Source organism: Bos mutus, chromosome 10 (genome assembly GCF_027580195.1).
Source record: "Bos mutus isolate GX-2022 chromosome 10, NWIPB_WYAK_1.1, whole genome shotgun sequence".
NCBI lineage: Eukaryota > Metazoa > Chordata > Mammalia > Artiodactyla > Bovidae > Bos > Bos mutus.
Window position 1 is genome coordinate 15,955,344 of NC_091626.1, and position 18,455 is coordinate 15,973,798.

At 46.1% G+C, this 18,455-nt stretch overlaps 1 long non-coding RNA gene across 1 annotated transcript in view; it reads left to right on the forward strand.

Moving 5' to 3' along the window:
• LOC138989487 (uncharacterized) overlaps window positions 1-6,166 on the forward strand; it is a 39,563-nt gene extending 33,397 nt beyond the window's left edge. Inside the window, exon 3 of the long non-coding RNA XR_011465786.1 lies at window positions 5,599-6,166. This is a non-coding gene — a long non-coding RNA (uncharacterized lncRNA). The remainder of the gene's footprint in view (window positions 1-5,598) is intronic.
• Window positions 6,167-18,455: the final 12,289 nt, after the last annotated feature.

The following is an 18,455-nucleotide window of genomic DNA, read 5'->3' on the forward strand; positions in this document are numbered from 1 at the left end:
AAAGTAGACCTTTGCTAACAAAAGTCCGTTTAGTCAAAGCTATGACTTTTCCAGTAGTCATGTATGGATGTGAGAGTTGCACCATAAAGAAAGCTGAGCACCGAAGAATTGAGGTTTTTGAATTATGGTGTTGGAGAAGACTCTTGAGAGTCCCTTGGACTGCAAGGAGATGCAACCAGTCAATCCTAAAGGAAATCAGTCCTGAATATTCGTTGGAAGGACTGATGCTGAAGCTGAAACTCCAGTACTTTGGCCACCTGATGCAAAGAACTGATTCATTGGAAAAGACCATGATGCTGGGAAAGATTGAAGGCAGGAGGAGAAGGGGACGACAGAGGATGAGATGGTTGAATGGCATCGATAGATGGACTGACTCGATGGACATGAGTTTGGGCAAGCTCCAGGAGTTGGTGAGGGACAGGGAAGCCTGCTGTGCTGCAGTCCATGGGGTCGCAAAGAGTCGGACACGACTGAGCGACTGAACTGATTTTCCCTTATCTTCAGAATTATTTGTTTTCAGTGGTAGTTTCATATCCACCTGTGGACAGTGAAGGACTTGGGAGAATGAGATAAAATGGGGGATGACAATGCATGCCAAACCCTCCACACACAACTGTGTTTAATCCAATAGGCCTTTTCTTTGCTTATTTGATGAGAAAGGGAGGCCTGCAGAGGGCAGCACCTGGCCAGTCCTTCACCATGAGGGACTGGCTCAGGGGCCTATGGACTTTGCAAGAAATCAAGAGACTCCCCAGGCACAGGGGAGGGGTGAGGATTTCTGGAAGGAAATTTCTAGAAGGAACCTCAGTTCTAGTGTTGAGACACTCATGATTCTTCCCTGTAAGGCAGTGATGCTGATTAAACTGGGCTCCTGGGCTTCTTGGTCCCTGTGATTCCAGGCAACCTCTTTTCAGTCCCTCAAAGGAGTCACTTATAAAACCTCCCAGTTTCAGACCTGAGAGGAACCTAGATGGAGATCTAACCCTAATACATTTTAACCAAAGCAGGGGGCGAGCAACCTGGTAAGGCAGGTGTGTGTGTATCCCCATTTTACAGAAGAGAAAATGGAGACTCAGAGAGGTTAAGTGGCTTTCCCTAGGTCCCACAGATAAGACGTTACATTTCTTTTGTTTGCAGACTACAGAAATGACTAGGTAACTTAAGCAAAGGGGAGGAAAGTGAATCCTGGGGCATATTACAGAATGGCAAGAGAGTTCACTGGCTTGGCCCAGAAGGCTGGGGCCCGAGGCTGCACAAGAACCACAGGTGGCTGGCAGGCTGTGGCCCTTTGTCTCCTGGAAGCCCGTACCTGACTAAGCCCTGCCTCCAGGTCCTTCTAGGCCTCGTATCTCTCAGGTTTAAGATACAGGTCCCTGGGAGAGAGGTCCTGAATGGACCCTCTGGGGTCACTCAGCAGTGGTCAGGGGTCAGCATCACAAGGAGGAGTTACTACGGTGAAGCCCAGACACAGGTGTGCACCTCTGGTCTAGGCCGGCCCCCTGACTCTCAGTCAGCGCCTTTGCTCTGTCACACACCACTGTCGGGTCACTGCAGCAGTCTAATCCCAGTGACAGCCCAGCCAAGGAAACTAGGTGCTATTTGCATGTTAATGAAGGATGTCCAAAGACCAAAGGCCTTTGTTTGATTCCTGAAAGGCTGATTCTCCCATCTGATGGCAACTCTAGGCTCTGTAACAGATAGGGTACCAGGGACAAGGCACCCACTCCTGGTACCTCCTGTCACATCACACAAGGGTGCCTCCAACTCGTGAAGTTCCCCTGTTTATTTCTCCCGTTTCCCCAACTCCTTTCCATCTCCCTCTCCAAGGATTTAGTAATATGTTGTCTAGACACTACTGCTGCCGTTTCTCCTCCATTAATCCATTTTAATTGGAAAGTTATCATAATGCAAACTCTCTTCGGTATTATTTGCAGCTCTGCATTATTAGAACTTCACCAACTCGCTTTCCCAGCAAATTAAACTTGCTATGGAAGCAATGAGATCAGCTGCTCGTATTAAATCAGGCTGTGCGTTGTTAAGCGGGGTTGGGAATGAGGCTCCCTCAGCTGGGTGGGGTGCTGTTGCTGGAGGCATTTACAATGGCACTACTGTTTCTATGCTGGGGATTTGGCCTCTGTGCCCAATTCTCCTCTTTTTGGCTGAGTGCTCTGTGTTGGAAATTAGAGATGAGAAGAAAGAGGGGACAAAACAACCTCTGGTGGTATCTGGCCCCTCACCCAAAACCCAGGGCAAATGGCAGTGATCAGAATGTACATGGGACTAGCACTCAACAGATTATAAAGCACATTCAACTAGTCCTCAGAATGCTGTGAAGTTGGAATTCTCACAAAGAGGATAACTGAACTTGCTCTGGGTTGCACAGGCAACCCCGTGGTCCAGGCTCGTGTAGCTGATGTAATAGAGCAGGGACTCCACGCCAGGCCCTCTGCATCTGAAACCATGCCACCCCAAGGGACAAAATCAGAGCAAAGTAAGCGAACACCTTTCTCAGGGCAGAGCTTGGAAGGTGCACGATTGGTCCAAGCCAGTCATAGAATTCCTGTCTGCCTTTGCCAGGGAAGGTCTGGAGGCATCTGCCTGCCTGATTTCCAGCCAATTGCACCCGATGAAAAGACTGCCAGGGCCTTGTGTGAAACTTCTCTGATGACAGAGTGGTCCCAGCTGAGGTGAAATGCCCCCAAACTCTCGTGGTCTGCTTCTTGTCGCCAGTGCAGAGGGGTCAGTGGGAGTCTCTATTGCTCTCTCAACCTCAGCCTATGCTCTTGAGCAGAGTTCACTTTCCATCTGGGTAAAGGGTGCTGTGTGAAGCTGGCTCTACATCTCTGTGCGGCTCTAGGCAATGAACTTCAGGAAGAAGTTTCTGGACAAAATTCAGATATTGCTACGGGGCTAAATGGTATATGTGCATTTATATCTTGGGATGGAATAGAGATAATATTCCTCCCCTAACTGCAGAAGGTCAGGCACTGTGATGGCCTGGGGGCTCTTGGGACCCAGGATAGGAGACTGTGGCAGTCCATGGATGGTATGGAAATAGCCACTCACTGAAAGGCTGACTTTCAAGTGGTTCATGCTCTGCAGCCACCAGGACGGTGGGTCTGTAAGGCAGGTGGACTCAGAGGTGTCATGTTAGCATAGCCCCAAGGTGACTGAAATCTGCACAAACTTCCTGCCCATTTCCCACTCCAGTGCTTTCTGGAGGATGGGGAACCCATGGATCTGGCGATGGGTATTGCCCCCCACTTACCCTTATCTATGCAAGTTAGTTAACTCCAAGAAGCTCCTCTTTCCTCAACTGAACGTGGGCAGTAAGACCCCAAGGCAGTGGGTATGGAGTGCCCTGCAGACTTACAGGAGGGTGTCAGAAGTGTTTCTCAAGAAGGCATACCAGGTGCATAGATCTGGGGTACATCCATGGCATCAAGACTCTTGGGACAAGGCCTAGGAATCCACATTTTCCTATAAGTGCTCTGGGTTATCCTGACACACTCTGCACATTCAAGTGCCACCTGAAGAGCCTGTTGTGCCCTGGGAGGGTTCAGCAATTGGGCAGGCAGGGTAGTCAACTGACATGAGAGAGCTAAAGAGGCCAAGGCAATGCCCAGGGTCACCTGAGGCAGGGTAGAGTCTGGAACCTTACTCCCTCACCTGTCTCCACTGTCCTCATCCTCCTAGCTGCAGGTGGGAGGCCTTGGAGCTAAGGAAGCCCAGAATCAAGGGATGATAGCTATTAGGAGAAGCAGGAGCGCTCACTCATGCCATCCATGGCAGTGGGCTCTGGGCCTTTCCCAGGCCACATTCCCGCTTCTGGGAATATTAATAAAAATAAGACATGTTTATATAATGAGTCTGGGCTTTCCAATGGTTCAGGGGTAAAGAATCTGCCTGCCAGTGCAGGAGACACAAGAGATGCAGTTTTGATCCCTGGGTTGGGATGATCCCCTGGAGAAGGAAATGGCAACCCACTCCAATATTCTTGCCTGGAGAATTTAAGGGACAGAAGAGCCTGGTGGACTACAATCTATGGTGTCGCAAAGAGTCAGACACAACTTAGCGACTAAACAACAAAACGACATGCCTGGGCACTGGCTGAAACGCTTTACATGGACTAAATCAATCCTCACAATTAGCCTCTGAGATGGGCACTATCATTCTCCTCATTTTACAGATGAGGAGACTGAGGCACTCAGAAAGTACTGGCCATCCAAACAGACTCTCAGGCCCTGAAGCAGCAAGTGGGAATTTCTTCTGGGAACTTCTCCAAGCCCTGGTTTTACAGAGAGACAGCCCAGAGAGGAGAGGGCCAGGGAGAGCTACACCCAGTCCGCAGCCGAGCTGGGCTGGGTTGTGGCTCTGGCCTCCAGGCCACGCTGCCTTGTTTCGAAACGGGTGCTTATGGGCTGTTCTGGCCACAGGGCTCATTACTGAGGCTACAAATTGAATGAAATAGCTGCTTGGTTACAAATTAATAACAGATTTGTTTGTCATTAAGGCAGCATTGTTTAATAAAATTAGTTCAGCTGAGCGTAATTACCTTCATATAAAATTCTCCCTTAAAAATTACTTTGATAAATCTAAGCCAATTAGGCGGCATAGCAACTAGGGTGTGGGGTTTGGCTCTGAGCTTAGGTTGGGTCCCTACGGGACATCCTGGGTCCAGAATTCAGTTTCATGCCCCTGGGAACCTCGTGAAGGCCCAATGGAGAGCACGTAACTCAGCTTCTCCAAGGCAAAACCGTACAGGGCCTTGGACAGATCTCTCACTAAATCCCAAACGACTTTCCTCCTAAGCAGGCTTGCCTCCATTTTTCTTGCTACCCTTCCAGCCATTCATGCTCATTCCTAAACTCTGGGTTACCAGGGCATTTGTCTCCTCAAAGAATTTCAGGGTCTCCCTATTTGTCCATAAGCCTCTGTTGTATCCCAAACCTTGATCTTATTATTCAAGACCCTTCGAATCTGGTCTCCTGGTAATGTAGGGCAAATGATCACAAAACTGGGGGTCAGCCCATGCTGAGTCCTTGCAGGCCCCTTTGCCTCTTTGTCCTTCCATCCGTGTGTGCGTTGGTAGATCAGCCGAGCCCGACTCTTTGCGACCCCGTGGGCTTCCGTGTGCTCCCTTATAAAATGAGAAGCAGCAGTTTCCTGCTCAGACAGCTGTGAGCATCACAGGAGATTATGACTATGGGGCTTTGGAAACCACAGCCCCCCGCTGAGGCTTCCCTGCTGCTCTCGCCCCCTTGCTTAGCAGCTGGTCAGCTTTCCCGGCCTGGCCACTCAGCTTACCACCATTTCTGGATCCCCCTTGTTGCTGGGGCCGTGCAGCCCTCTCTGGAACATCCTACCTGCTCCTCTCGGGTTAACTGGCTTAGGTTTTCAGGCTCAGTCAATGCCCACCTTTCTAGATGCTTCTCCTATTTGCTCTGCTGGCCCCTGGGCCACCTCCCTGAGCACCTTGAGCCTGACCTTGGAATTGTGTTCCCAGCCAGGAGTGGGGATGGGTATATGGAATCACACTCCACGTGGTTAATTTATAAGGCGTAAAACATTCTAGTTTTATGTTGTTGTTTCTTTCAGGGATTGTCTGGAAAATCTGCTGTAGAATCAAAAGACGTCTCTTCTGGGGACTTCCCTGGTGGTCCAGTAGTTAAGAACTTGTCTTCCAATGCAGGGGATGCGGGTTCGATCCCTGGTTTGGGGAACTAAGATCTCACATTGCATGGAGCAAGTAAGCCTTTGGGCTGCAATGAAAGATCCTGTGTGGCTCAACTAAAACCCAACACAGCCAAATAAATAAATAAATATTATTTAAAAAAAAAAGATGTTTCCCTTGGATGGGCTCTCAGAGATCAGCAGGCCCAACACTCTCATTCATGGAGGGGGAAATGGAGTCATGAAGCCACTTAGTGGTGGGGTCAGGCCTGACTCCCTCATCTCTTCACTTCTGGGCCAGAATTTACCCCAGACTGTATTTTCCATTGTTTCTCTTCTGTTCCAATTCTTCTTTGCCCTTTGCTGAGCCTGCTGAGCCCCCTGAGCCTGAGCCTGTCATTACTTGAACAATACTCTGGAATCCAGCTGCCTGGATTTCCTGTTCAACTCACAGGCCCAAGATCCCCAAATGGCCCAGCAGGAAGCCAGTGGAAGGTAAGGACTCTGAGTAGCGAGTGAAGAAGGAATTCATAGGGCCTGGACTCCATTTTAGGCCTGTTCATGCTGATCATGCTCGGCCACCTTTCCAATGGACTCTGAACTCTGTGTTTAGTGCCTATGAAAACAACAACAGAAGGATAAGACCCCCTGAAGACAGGGGAACCTGGAAGATCGTATCTAGGTTACTCATCGCCTAAGAGAAAACATACACTAATCACCCCTTTCTCTAGACAGGCCATAAATTTTTCTGTATCTATTGGAGTGTAACCCCTGGTTTATCGATTATTGGCTAATTGTTTGACTGTTTGAGCACATGAGCACATAGCACGTGAATGATGGGTTATTGGGATTGTATTTTCCTTGGTTTATGTAAGTCTCAAGGAATTTGGAGTGGTGGGTTCAGACACATACACATGAGGTATAAAAGATTTTCACAAATGTTGGTCGGGGTCCTTGGCTAAGAGGAGACTCTGCCTTGGGCCCACCAGTGTACTAAACTGCACTCCACTATCTGCATTGTCCTTCTGAGTGAGTTTGTTTCCTGGAACACATGGCTACAACAGGAGGACAGTCAGTCCAGTTCAGTTCAGTCGCTCAATCGTGTCTGACTCTTTGAGACCCCATGGACTGCAGCATGCCAGGTTTCCCTGTCCATCACCAACTCCCGGAGCTTGCTCAAACTCATGTCCATCGAGTTGGTGATGCCATCCAGCCATCTCATCCTCTGCCATCCCCTTCTCCTGCCTTCAATCTTTCCCAGCATCAGGGTCTTTTCCAATGAATCAGTTCTTTGCATCAGGTGGCCAAAGTGTTGCACCTTCAACTTCAGCACCAGCCTTTCCAATGAATATTCAGGACTGATTTCCTTTAGGATTGACTGGTTGGATCTCCTGGCAGTCCAAGGGACTCTCAAGAGTCTTCTCCAACACAGTTCAAAAGTATCAATTTTTCGGTGTTCAGCTTTCTTTATGGTGCAACTCTCACATCCATACATGACTACTGGAAAAACTATAGCTTTGACTAGATGGACTTTTGTCAGCAAAGTAATGACTCTGCTTTTAAATATGTTGTTTAGGTTGGTCATAGCTTTTCTTCAAAGGAACAAGCGTCTTTTAATTTCATGGCTGCATTTCAGGGAGGCATAGTGCCACATGGAGAAGGAAATGGCAACCCACTCCAGTGTTCTTGCCTGGAGAATCCCAGAGATGGAGCAGCCTGGTGGGCTGCCGTCTATGGGCTCACACAGAGTCGGACACGACTGAAGCGATTTAGCAGCAGCAGCAGTGCCACACAACTCCAGGGGGCGCCACTCATAGACTATTCTGTCCCCTGGCATTGCACACTGCACAGCCCACACAGCTATACATGGTGCCTTGCAAACCAGTGGGGATACATACGCATGTAAAGAAAAGACCCAACCCAAGTGCAGGGAGTAGCTAAGAAAAGGAAAGAAGCTGGAAAGAACTCAGGCAGGAAATAAGACAAGACAACCTTTCTTTCAGAGAGCCCTGCATCCGGCTTGTCATAGGGAGCACCTGGAGTCTGCAGGGGGGCACAAACTTACCTTGCAACTTCTGGGCTCAAGTTCCTCATTTGTAAGATGGTGAAAACAACATGTACTTTACAAGGGCAGGTAATGAGAAAATAGGTGTGGAAGTGCTCAAGAAGTATTGGGTTGGCCAAAAAATCCTTCTGGTTTCTTGTACAATCTTATGGAAAAACCCGAATGAGCTTTTTGGCCAACCTAATACAAACTAATGATCTGATGTCACAGCACAGGGGTATCTGGGACAGAGGTTTAGGGTCTGAGGAGCGCTCCTTCTGCCTCTCTCCGAGCCTGAGGACTGAGCCAATGGCCGGTGGAAGACCCCATCTCTGGGTGGAATTCCAGCATCCACCAGGGAGCGAGAGGTTTTGTGACAGTGGTGAGTGTTGTGGGGGTGGCGGGGAAAAATGGGGACACTGGCTCCCTCTGCAGAGAGAAGGGAGGACATTTCCCTTTGCCCCCAGGCTCTCCACATTCCCAGGGTCCAGACCCCTGGGGTGGCCCCTCCTGAAAGGCCTCACCAGCCATCCACCCAGCGGGAGGGTTTGGGAAGGGGAGGAGGTGGGGGTCTGCAGCATGCATGGGCTGAAAAGTTCTGAAAACACGCTGCCTGGGTGCCAGCCCCCTCCTTGGCCCCCCAGCTCCCTCTAAAGCCCCCTTTGAAGGGGACCTCAGAGCTCTAATGAGTTGAGAGCTTTTATGGGAGCCCAGGCAAACCAATTAGGTTTGCTTAAAAATATTGTATTCATTAGCATGAAAATAAAGCTGAACTTTTTAGAGATAATTGCATCTTTTAAAATGTGGTAGTCTTTGTCTGGGCTTGTCTCATAAATATGCATGCTGCATAATCCTTTTGGAACCGTGGTCGCAATCATGAGTAACACACAAATGCATCCAGGGTGTTAATATTCTGACAAGAGTGGGGCCTCTTGGGCTGGCGGTGCCACCGGTGGTGGTGGTGGCCTCCGGAGGCGGCTCTGTAATCCCCCAGCTGCAGCCTATGCCTCTCACAGGGGTGGAATGCTGTCTCAGATCCATGATACCATAGACCAGGGCTCCAGTTCTAAATCGCTCCCTTTTGTGCTGAGGTTTCCAAGGAGGTGGGTTGCAGGATTCTTGGGCTTGGCTCAAGATGCAGAGAAGGAGGGCCACAGAAGCTGAGCTCAATTTACAGCTGGGGAAATTGAGGTCCCAGGGGTTAAGTGGGTTTGCCAAGGTCACCTGGCATGGATGAGGCCAAGATGAAGCCTGGTTTACCATCAGAGGCTGGCGCTTGTTATCTAAAATCATTGGAGGGTTCCTGCCAGGGAAAGGATTGCATTAACATTTAGCCGTTAAAGAATGCATTTCAGGTTGTGAGCCTGGATGGCTGGGGGAAGGGTTGCTGGCTCCAGCTGCAGTTTCTACCAGCTGCCCTCCGAGCCACCCCAAATAAACATGCCATCTAAGTTAAAGCAGTCAGCTTGCTATGTCCATGTGGCTTTGAGACAAGTTCTAAGCAAACCCCTTCCCAACTGGGAGTGCCCCTCAGTTCTCTGGATAGAAATTTCTGAGCTGCCTCTGGTGCCTGCCTACAGGAGTTCTTTTATCTCCCTTCCCTGCTCCCTCCCTTCCTCCCAAGCGGAACAGCTTTATAAGATCAATATCCCACTAGGATGATAGGACTGGCCCCCAGGGAAAACTGTGAGCTCAGTGAAGTTTCATTTCAGCAACTGTTTTCTAAGTCCTTGCTCTGTTCCAGTCACCAAGCTAAGCCTTAGGGGGCTACACAGGTGGTACAGGGGTCTGCATGTCCTAGTCCACCATCCGTGGGGAGGCGGGCACACTTGTCAGTGGGTAGAGATCCTGGCCCCTTGCAAAGCCATGCTATGGGGGTGTGGGGAGTGAGGCATACATCCAGGGGGTGGCAAGGCTGAATGTGGCCTGGTAAGTTGCCTTTTGAAGACCAGCTGGGATTTGGGCAGGCTTTGGGAACAACTGGAGCAGAAGAGGCTCAGGGTTTAGGATGTGCTGGGGCAACATCCGAGCTGAGAAAGTTTTCCTTTGCTGCTTCCCAGGGTCCCTCCAGAGACTCCTGTCTCCTGTCCTCAGGTTCTCAACTGCCCCCTGGCTGCCCCTCCTTCCTATCCCCAGGTCACTGCAAGGTGTGCCAGGCCTCCAAAGTCACCAAATAGAAAACCATCTATGTCCAACAATGACTGATGGGATAGGAAGTGAATCACCTTCCCAAACTCGTTCTGTGAGGCCACTATCAGCCTAATACCAAATCCAGGCAAAGATACCACACACACACAAAGAAAATTACAGCCCAATATTACTGATGAACATAGATGCAAAAATTCTCAACAAAATACCAGCAAACTGAATCCAACAATACATTAAAAGAGTCATACACCATGATCAAGTGGGATTCATGCTAGAGATACACGGATTTTTCAGTATCTTCAAATCAATCAGTGTGGTACTCACATTAGCAAACTGAAGAATAAAAATCCTTTGATCATTTCAACAGATGCAGAAAAAGCATTTGACAAAGTTCAACACTGGTTTATGATAAAAAACTCTCCAGAAACTATACAAAGAGGGACCATACCTTAAAATAATAAAGGCCATATATGACAAGCCCAGAGATAACATCATACTCAATGGTGAAAAGCTGAAAGCATTTCCTCTGAGATCAGGAATAAGGCAAGGATGTCTACAATCACCACTTTTATTCAACATAGTTTTAGAAGTCCTAGCCATGGTTATCAGAGAAGAAAAACAAAAGGGATACAAATGGGAAAAGAAGTAAAACTGTCCCTGTTTGCAGATGACATGATACTATACATAAAGAATCCTAAAGATGCCAGCGGAAAACTACTAGAGCTCATTAATGACTTTAGCAAGGTTGCAGGATACAAAATCACTACAGAGAAAAACTGTTGCAATTCCATACACTAACCACAAAAGATCACAAAGAGAAATTAAGGAAACAATCCCATTTACCATTGCCTCAAAGGAATAAAATACCTAGAAATAAACCTATTTAAGCAAGCAAAAGACCTATACTCTGAAAACTGTAAGATGCTGATGAAAGAAATCAAAGATGACACAAATAGATGAAGGATATACCGTGTCCTTAGACTCAAAGAATCAATATTGTTAAAATGACTATACTGCCCAAGGAAATCTACAGATTCAATGCCATCCCTAACAAATTACCGATGGCAAGTTTTGCAGATGTAGAATAAAAAATCTTAAAGTTTTAATGAAAACACAAGAGATGCCAAATAACTGAAGCAATCTTGAGAAAGAAAAATGGAGCTGGAGTAATCAGGCTTCCTGACCTCACTGCTGCTGCTGCTGCTAAGTCGCTTCAGTCGTGTTCGACTCTGTGTGAGCCCATAGACGCCAGCTCACCAGGCTCCCCTGTCCCTGGAATTCTCCAGGCAAGAACACTGGAGTGGGTTGCCATTTCCTTCTTCAATGCATGAAAGTGAAAAGTGAAAGTGAAGTCGCTCAGTCACATCCGACTCCTAGTGACCCCATGGACTGCAGCCCACCAGGCTCCTCCGTCCATGGGGTTTTCCAGGCAAGAGCACTGGAGTGGGGTGCCATCGCCTTCTCCACCCTGACCTCACACCATGCTATAAAACTACAGTAAACGAAACAGCCTGGTCGTGGCACAAAGACAGACTTAGAGATCAACAAACGGGACAGAAAGCCCAGAAATAAACCCACACAGTTACGGTCAAATAATCTGTGACAAAGCGGGTAAGAATACACAGTGGAGAAAAGAGTCTCTTCAATACATGATGCTAGGAAAACTGGACAGCTACATGTAAAAGAATGAAATTAGAACACTTTTCTAACACCATATACAAAAATAAACTCAAAATGGATTAAAGACCTAAATGTAAGACTGGGTACTATAAAAGTCTTAGAGGAGTACTTAGGCAGAACACTCTTAGACGCAAGTCACAGGAATATCTTTTTGGATCCACTTTCTAGAGTAATGCAAACAAAAACAAAAATAAGCAAATGGAAACGAATTAAATTCAAAAGCTTTTGCAAGCAAAGGAAACCATAAGGAAAATGAAAAGACAACCCACAGAATGGGAGAAAAAACATCTAAATAGACATTTCTCCAAAGAAGACTTACAGATGGCCAAAAAGCACATGAAAAGATGCTTAACATGGCTGATTATTAGAGAAATGTAAATCAAAACTATATCAAACTATCATCTCACACCAGTTAGAAGAGCCATCATTAAAAAAATCTATAAACAATAAATATTGGAAAGGATGTGGAGACAAGGGAACCCTCCTACACTATTGATGGGAATACAAATTAGTACAGCCACTATGGAGAACAGTATGAAGCTCTTGAAAAAACTAAAATAGCAATACTGCATGACCCTTAAAAAACTAAAAACGGAGAGCTACTACATGACCCAGCAATCCCATGCCTGGGCACATACCCAGGGGAAATGAAAATTCGAAAACATCCATACACCCCGATGTTTATTGCAGTACTCTTTACAATAGCCAGGACATGGAAACACGCTAAATGTCCATCAACAGAGGAATGGATTAAGAAGATATGGTACACAAATACAGTGGAATATCACTCAGACATAAAAAATAATGAAACAATGCCATTTGCAGCAACATGGACGGACCTAGAGATGCTCATACTAAGTCAAGTAAGCCAAAGACAAATAGCATTGTATCCAACATATGAAATCTAAAAAATGATACGGATAAATTCACAAAACAGAAACAGACTCATAGCCTTAGAGAACAGACTTGCAGTTACCCGAGGGGAAAAGTGGAGGGGGCACAAATTAGGAGGTTGGGATTAACATATCCACACTACTATATATAAAAGTAGATGATCAATAAGGACCTACTGTATAGCACAGGGAACTCTGCTCAATACGCTAATAACCATCTAGGAAAAGAATCTGAAAAAGCACAGATATAACTTAATCAATTTTCTGTACACCCGAAACTAATACAACACTGTAAACCAACTATACTCCAATAGAAAATAAAAATTGCACAAGAAAAGAGAAAGTGCGCCGCCTTTATTTACAGCCTGCTGTGGTTCGTTGTTTTTTAGTCGTTAAGTTGTCTGACTCTCTTGCGACCCTGTGGACCATAGCCCACCAGGCTCCTCTGTCCATGTGATTTCCCTGGTAAGAATACTGGAGTGGGTTGCCATTTCCTTCTCCAGGGGATCTTCCTGACCCAGGGACCGAACCCATGTCTCCTGCACTGGCGGGTGGAGTCCTTACTGCTGAGCCACCAGGGAAGCCTCATAGCCTGCTGACTTTTGTCAAAAAAGCAGTTAGGTTTTTTTGTGACATGAAACTGCCACATTCAACCGTTTAGAATAAAATAGTGATTTTAACCTCTATGGGAGACACTGTGACGACCACTCCTATTGCACAGACAGGGAAACTGAGGCAAAAAGAACTGAACCTTCCTAGGTCTCATGGAGCTGGGCTTCATTCCTGGCTATCTGGGCCACATGGAAGTGTCACAGAATACAGGCACCATGGCTTGGAGCTCACCAGACAGAATAACAAAATACAGAGAAAAAGGAGGTAGTTGGGTGTAGAAAACTGCATCCCGTAACTCTGACGAGACTTCTGCTGTTAAAGGCAACGTATGATTCCGTGCTTCCTAAGGGAGGAGGCTGGTGGGGGAGGGGAGGGGCGCCAGCAGGGGAAGGCAGTTCTCACTGCTAGAGCAAGGGACAACCCAAGAACCCAGCACCATCTCCCCAAGGGGCACGCTGACCAGGAGGGACCTCTTTGGATTCAGTTTTTAGAGCAAAAGCAGAGGTAATAGTCATGAAGGTCAAATCACACCGTTAAGGTCAGAATTTGGTTTGGGGGAAGAATATCAAAGACTTGACCCCAGGAGTGCAGCTTCCTGGTGATTTGTCTTAACACAAGGAACCTAGAAATGAGAAAGTGCTTTGAGGCGTCCAACGATCGGATCTGAATTTGAATCCCTGTCTGCCCCTCACCTGGTGGGTGACCCTACGTCGGCTAATTAATTATATCATTTTACACCAAGGCTAAGTGGCCCCTGGAGCCCTTTTCTATGTTTAAAAATTCCAGAAGAACTAATATTGTAATTATAGGGACTTCTTGAAAAAAGCCAAAATTGATTTCTAATTTGTAAAGAATCAGGTCTGGCCTCATGGGATGTGGCTGGACACTTCACTGAGTCCTCTCACTCCACATCATTGTTGATACAGCTGATCTTACTTGGATCTTAGGATTCTTTACAACTATGCTAGAAATTGGAGGGTAGGAGGGGTGATCAGCGAGTTCCAGAAACCTCACATGATAAGTGTATCATGAACATTTTCTCATGCCCATACTTATAACACTACCTCACACTTTTAATGCCAGCATAGTATTTCAAAGCATGCAGGTACCATATTTGTTTAAAAGCAGTATATTTGTCTTTTTGTCCTTTTAAAGGTAATACTTTTGGGGTTTCCCTGATGATGCAGTGGTAAAGAATCCACCTGTCAATGCAGGAGACACGGGTTTGCTGCCAGGTCTGGGGAGATCCCATATGTCTCGGAGCAACTAAGTCCATGTTCCACAGCTACTGAGCCCATGTGCTGCAAATACTGAAGCATGTGAGCTCTAGTGCCTGTGCTCTGCAACGAGAGAAGCCACTGCAATGAGAAGCCCTCACATTGCAACTCAGGAGTAGACCCAGATCACTGCAACTAGAGAAAAGCCCATGCAACAACAAAGACACAGCACAGTCAAAAACAATACATGAATTAATTTAAAAATTTTGTTCTAAAATTAATACTTTTTTCCCATTGCTGGTAATTCTGTAATGATCAGCGGGGTCTAAATACATTTGTAAATAACATTTTGTATGATAACATTGTGCACTACACATTCACAGACAGTATTTTGTATGAGGACTTGGAGGAATTACTGCATGAAATGTATGTACGTTTGACATGTTCATAGGTACTTTCAAACTACTCTTGGAAAAGAAAAAAAAAATCACTTTACTTCTAACAAGTGTATGAACATGTCTATTTTTCCAAATCTTCTAAATAAGGCCATTTACCCTGTGCCTATTATTCTACATACTGATTCTTCTTATTGATTTTCAAGAACTTTTTGTATATTATGGACACATACCCTTTGTCAGTTATGCATGATGGTACAAATATTTTCTCTGGTCTATTACTTATCCCTTATCTTCATTTATATTTTGACATGCAAAAGTGTTTGTTTTTTTTATGGCTTCTGAATTTAATGCCTTGAATAGGAAGTCATCTTCCTTTCCAAGAGTAAAAGAAAAAAAAAGTATCCTGTATTTTTCTAATGTTTTAAAAAATTAAAAGTACTTTTTTGAGGGATCAAAGCATTAACTGGGGAAGGCAGTACATAGTCATTGTGCTCTTCACCACAGCACCCTTTCGGTTCTCTTCTCTTCACAGCATATGGTAGGATTTCACTTCCTGCACTCCTTGTGGTCAGGTGGGGCTGTGTGACTAGCTCTAGCCCTAGTTGTGAGCAGAATCGATGGGGTCACTTCAGGACCAAGCACTTAATTGCTAATGTAAGACCTTCCAGTCCATGCCCAGCCCTTCCATGGCAACGTTTGAGATGGTGGCTGCTTCATCAGCTGGTGCCTGTGCTATTTTAACGAGCAGAGCCACCCTACCAACATGCGAACAGACATGTGCCCCGAGCCATGCCTCAGCCTTCAGTGTGTTAGGTCATTGAGGTTTTGAGGCAGTGTATTACCATGACGCAGTATAGCCTATTGTGGCTGATATCTTTGCTTTTTTTCATATGAACAGCTGATTATTGATTTTCTATTTTTAAAAAATAGGCCATCTTTTCCTGCTGATATAAAATGCCATGCTTATCACTTCCTCGATTCTCATATATTCATAGGTATATATTTTAGTATATACCTATGGCACCCCACTCCAGTACTCTTGCCTGCAAAATCCCATGGACGGAGGAGCCTGGTGGGCTGCAGTCCATGGGGTCGCTGAGAGTCGGACACGACTGAGCGACTTCACTTTCACTTTTCACTTTCATGCATTGGAGAAGGAAATGGCAACCCACTCCAGTGTTCTTGCCTGGAGAACCCCAGGGACAGGGGAGCCTGATGGGCTGCCATCTATGGGGTCGCACAGAGTTGGACATGACTGAAGCGACTTAGCAGCAGCAGCATGAACCTATGAACCCTCTGGTGGCTTGGTAAAGAATTTGTCTGCAATGCAGGAGACCTAGGTTCAATCCCTGGGTCAGGAAGATCCCCTGGAGAAGGGAATGGCAACCCACTCCAGTATTCTTGCCTGGGTAATCCCATGGACAGAAGAGCTTGGTGGGCACTAGTCCATGGGGTTGCAAAGAGTCGGATACAACTGAGCAACTAACATATATTAGTAACTGGACTCTTGAGTTACATTCATCAATCCACTTGCCCACTCTTCTACCAAAATCAATTGTTTTAATCGGTAAAGCCTTATAACATATTTTGATGTTTTGAAGAATAGGTTTTCAAGTTTATTTTGCTTTTTTTTATGAATTTACTCTTTAGACAAACTTCAGAATTAAAACCCCATTAGAATATAGGTTAGAGTTACATTGAATTTATATATTAATTGCAGGAAAATTTCTGACTTTACTTATGGAAGCTTCCTCACCTATTTTTCATGTATTAATCTGCTTATACTTTAATATTTTTTGAGCTTCTATGTGTGTCAAGCATTTTGCTGGCACCAAAGATAAAAGATGAACAGGGCACAATTCTTTCCAGCTAGGTTCAAAGTCTAGTGGGAGACACAGACAGGCAAGACCATCAATACTAGTCCTAAAAGGAGGTGCAAGGCGTGGTAGAAGCCCAAAGACAAGGTGTAATGAAACTGTCCTGAGTCTGAAGGGGAGTTAGCCAGGGAAAGGGCCTATTGGGCAGGTGGAAATGTATGAACAAAGATTCCAGGTGGGGCTGTGGCAGGAGAAGTGGGGGAAGGTGGGAGCTGCCTCCGCTGTGCATAGTGTTACATATTTTAGGCTTGGTCTCCAGAACAGTAGGGTGAGGCTGACCCCATGGCCTTAGTGTCGCCTGTATTTGGGGGCATGGTTTGCTAATTTACCCGAGAAGGAGAGGAATATCCCATAATTCCCATATTGAGGTGCTTCCCTGGTGGTCCAATGGCTAAGAGTCCACGCTCCCAATGCAGGGTGCCCAAGGTCTATACCTGGTCAGGGAACTAGATCCCATGCTGCAAATAAGAGTTCCCATGCGGCAAGATCTCGTAAGCTGCAACTAAAGATCCCACAGGCCTCAACTAAGACACAATGCAGCCAAATAAATAAACGTATTTTAAAAACGTCCATATTTAATCACTTGGCCAGTTTGGTGCATGATAAGTCGTTTCAGTTGTGTCAGACTCTTTGTGACCCTGTGGACTGTAGCCTGCCAGGCTCCGCTGTCCATGGGATTCTCCAGGCAAGAATATGGAGTGGGTTGCTATGCCTTCCTCTAGGGGATCTTCCCAACCCAGGGGTCGAACCCACTTCTCTTTTGTCTCCTGCATTGGCAGGTGGGTTCTTTACCCCTAGCACAACCTGGGTAGCCAGTTTGGAGCATAAGCCAATTCAAATGATATCAAATGGCTAAGCAAAAAAGAACTAAGACCTACAAAAAACTAACATCTGTTGAGCACCTACTGTGTGCCAAGAATCTTCATGGTATCAGATTCATGTTGTCAGTGTCTGGACAGATATTTTCACATAACAGAAAGCCTCGCGATAACCCAGTTTCTGCAGGTATGATTCCCACTTGACAGAGAAGACAGACAAGGTTCTGAGAGTGTAGGTGATTCCTCTGAATCACCTAGTTCTCAATCAGGTCCAAGAACTAGTGAGCAGCAGAGCTGGGACAGGACAGCAGGATCTTGCCTTTTCAAAACGAAGAGTCTTTTGGCCCCTCCACAGCTGCGTCTCGTTAAAAAAGGAGCTAGTTCTCAGCCTGGGGAGGAGAGAGAAGGCTCCTTCTTGGCCAAGTTTCATTTAATTTTCCATCAGTAGGTGTCAACTGTGAACTAGTCAGAAATGCTAAAATAACAGCTTAAAAACATAGGAACAGAAATGGAAATGTAATTTTAGTGTGCCTCACCAACCCCCTCCTGAAAATAAGTGCAGCTTTTGGAGTATCTGTTACAGAAATGTAACACTTAAGGACTAAACTCACAGGAGTTGCTGGCGATGTGCAATTTAGCAAGTTGGGCTGTTAAAGAAGGAGGAAGAAAAAAAAAAAAAAAGACTCCACAGGCAGAAAATTGAAAACAAAAGGAAACAGAGAAAAAAAAGCTACAGAGCACTGCTTCCTCTGATTGTAGTCGCTCCTAATGGCCTGGGAAATAGCCTGTTGAACTGAGACAGTCTTGCCTCTGAGAAACATTAACTCAAAGATGGAGCCTTGGATGGAAAAGGAGGCTGGCTTTGGTCAATCAAGCATCAAGGCCTTTGACTGGCAAATTACCAAGGGCTCATTCAGTGCCTACCCTGGACTGGGAGATGTTCTTGGACCAGTGGGGTGTTTCAGATTAAGGGAAGGCAGGGATTCCTCCCTTAAGGGATTTGCTGTTTGAATTTGGATACAGCACCCATTAGGACCAATGAAGTGATAATACAAATGCAGGACAAGATCCAGAGACACATAGGAACACATCTCA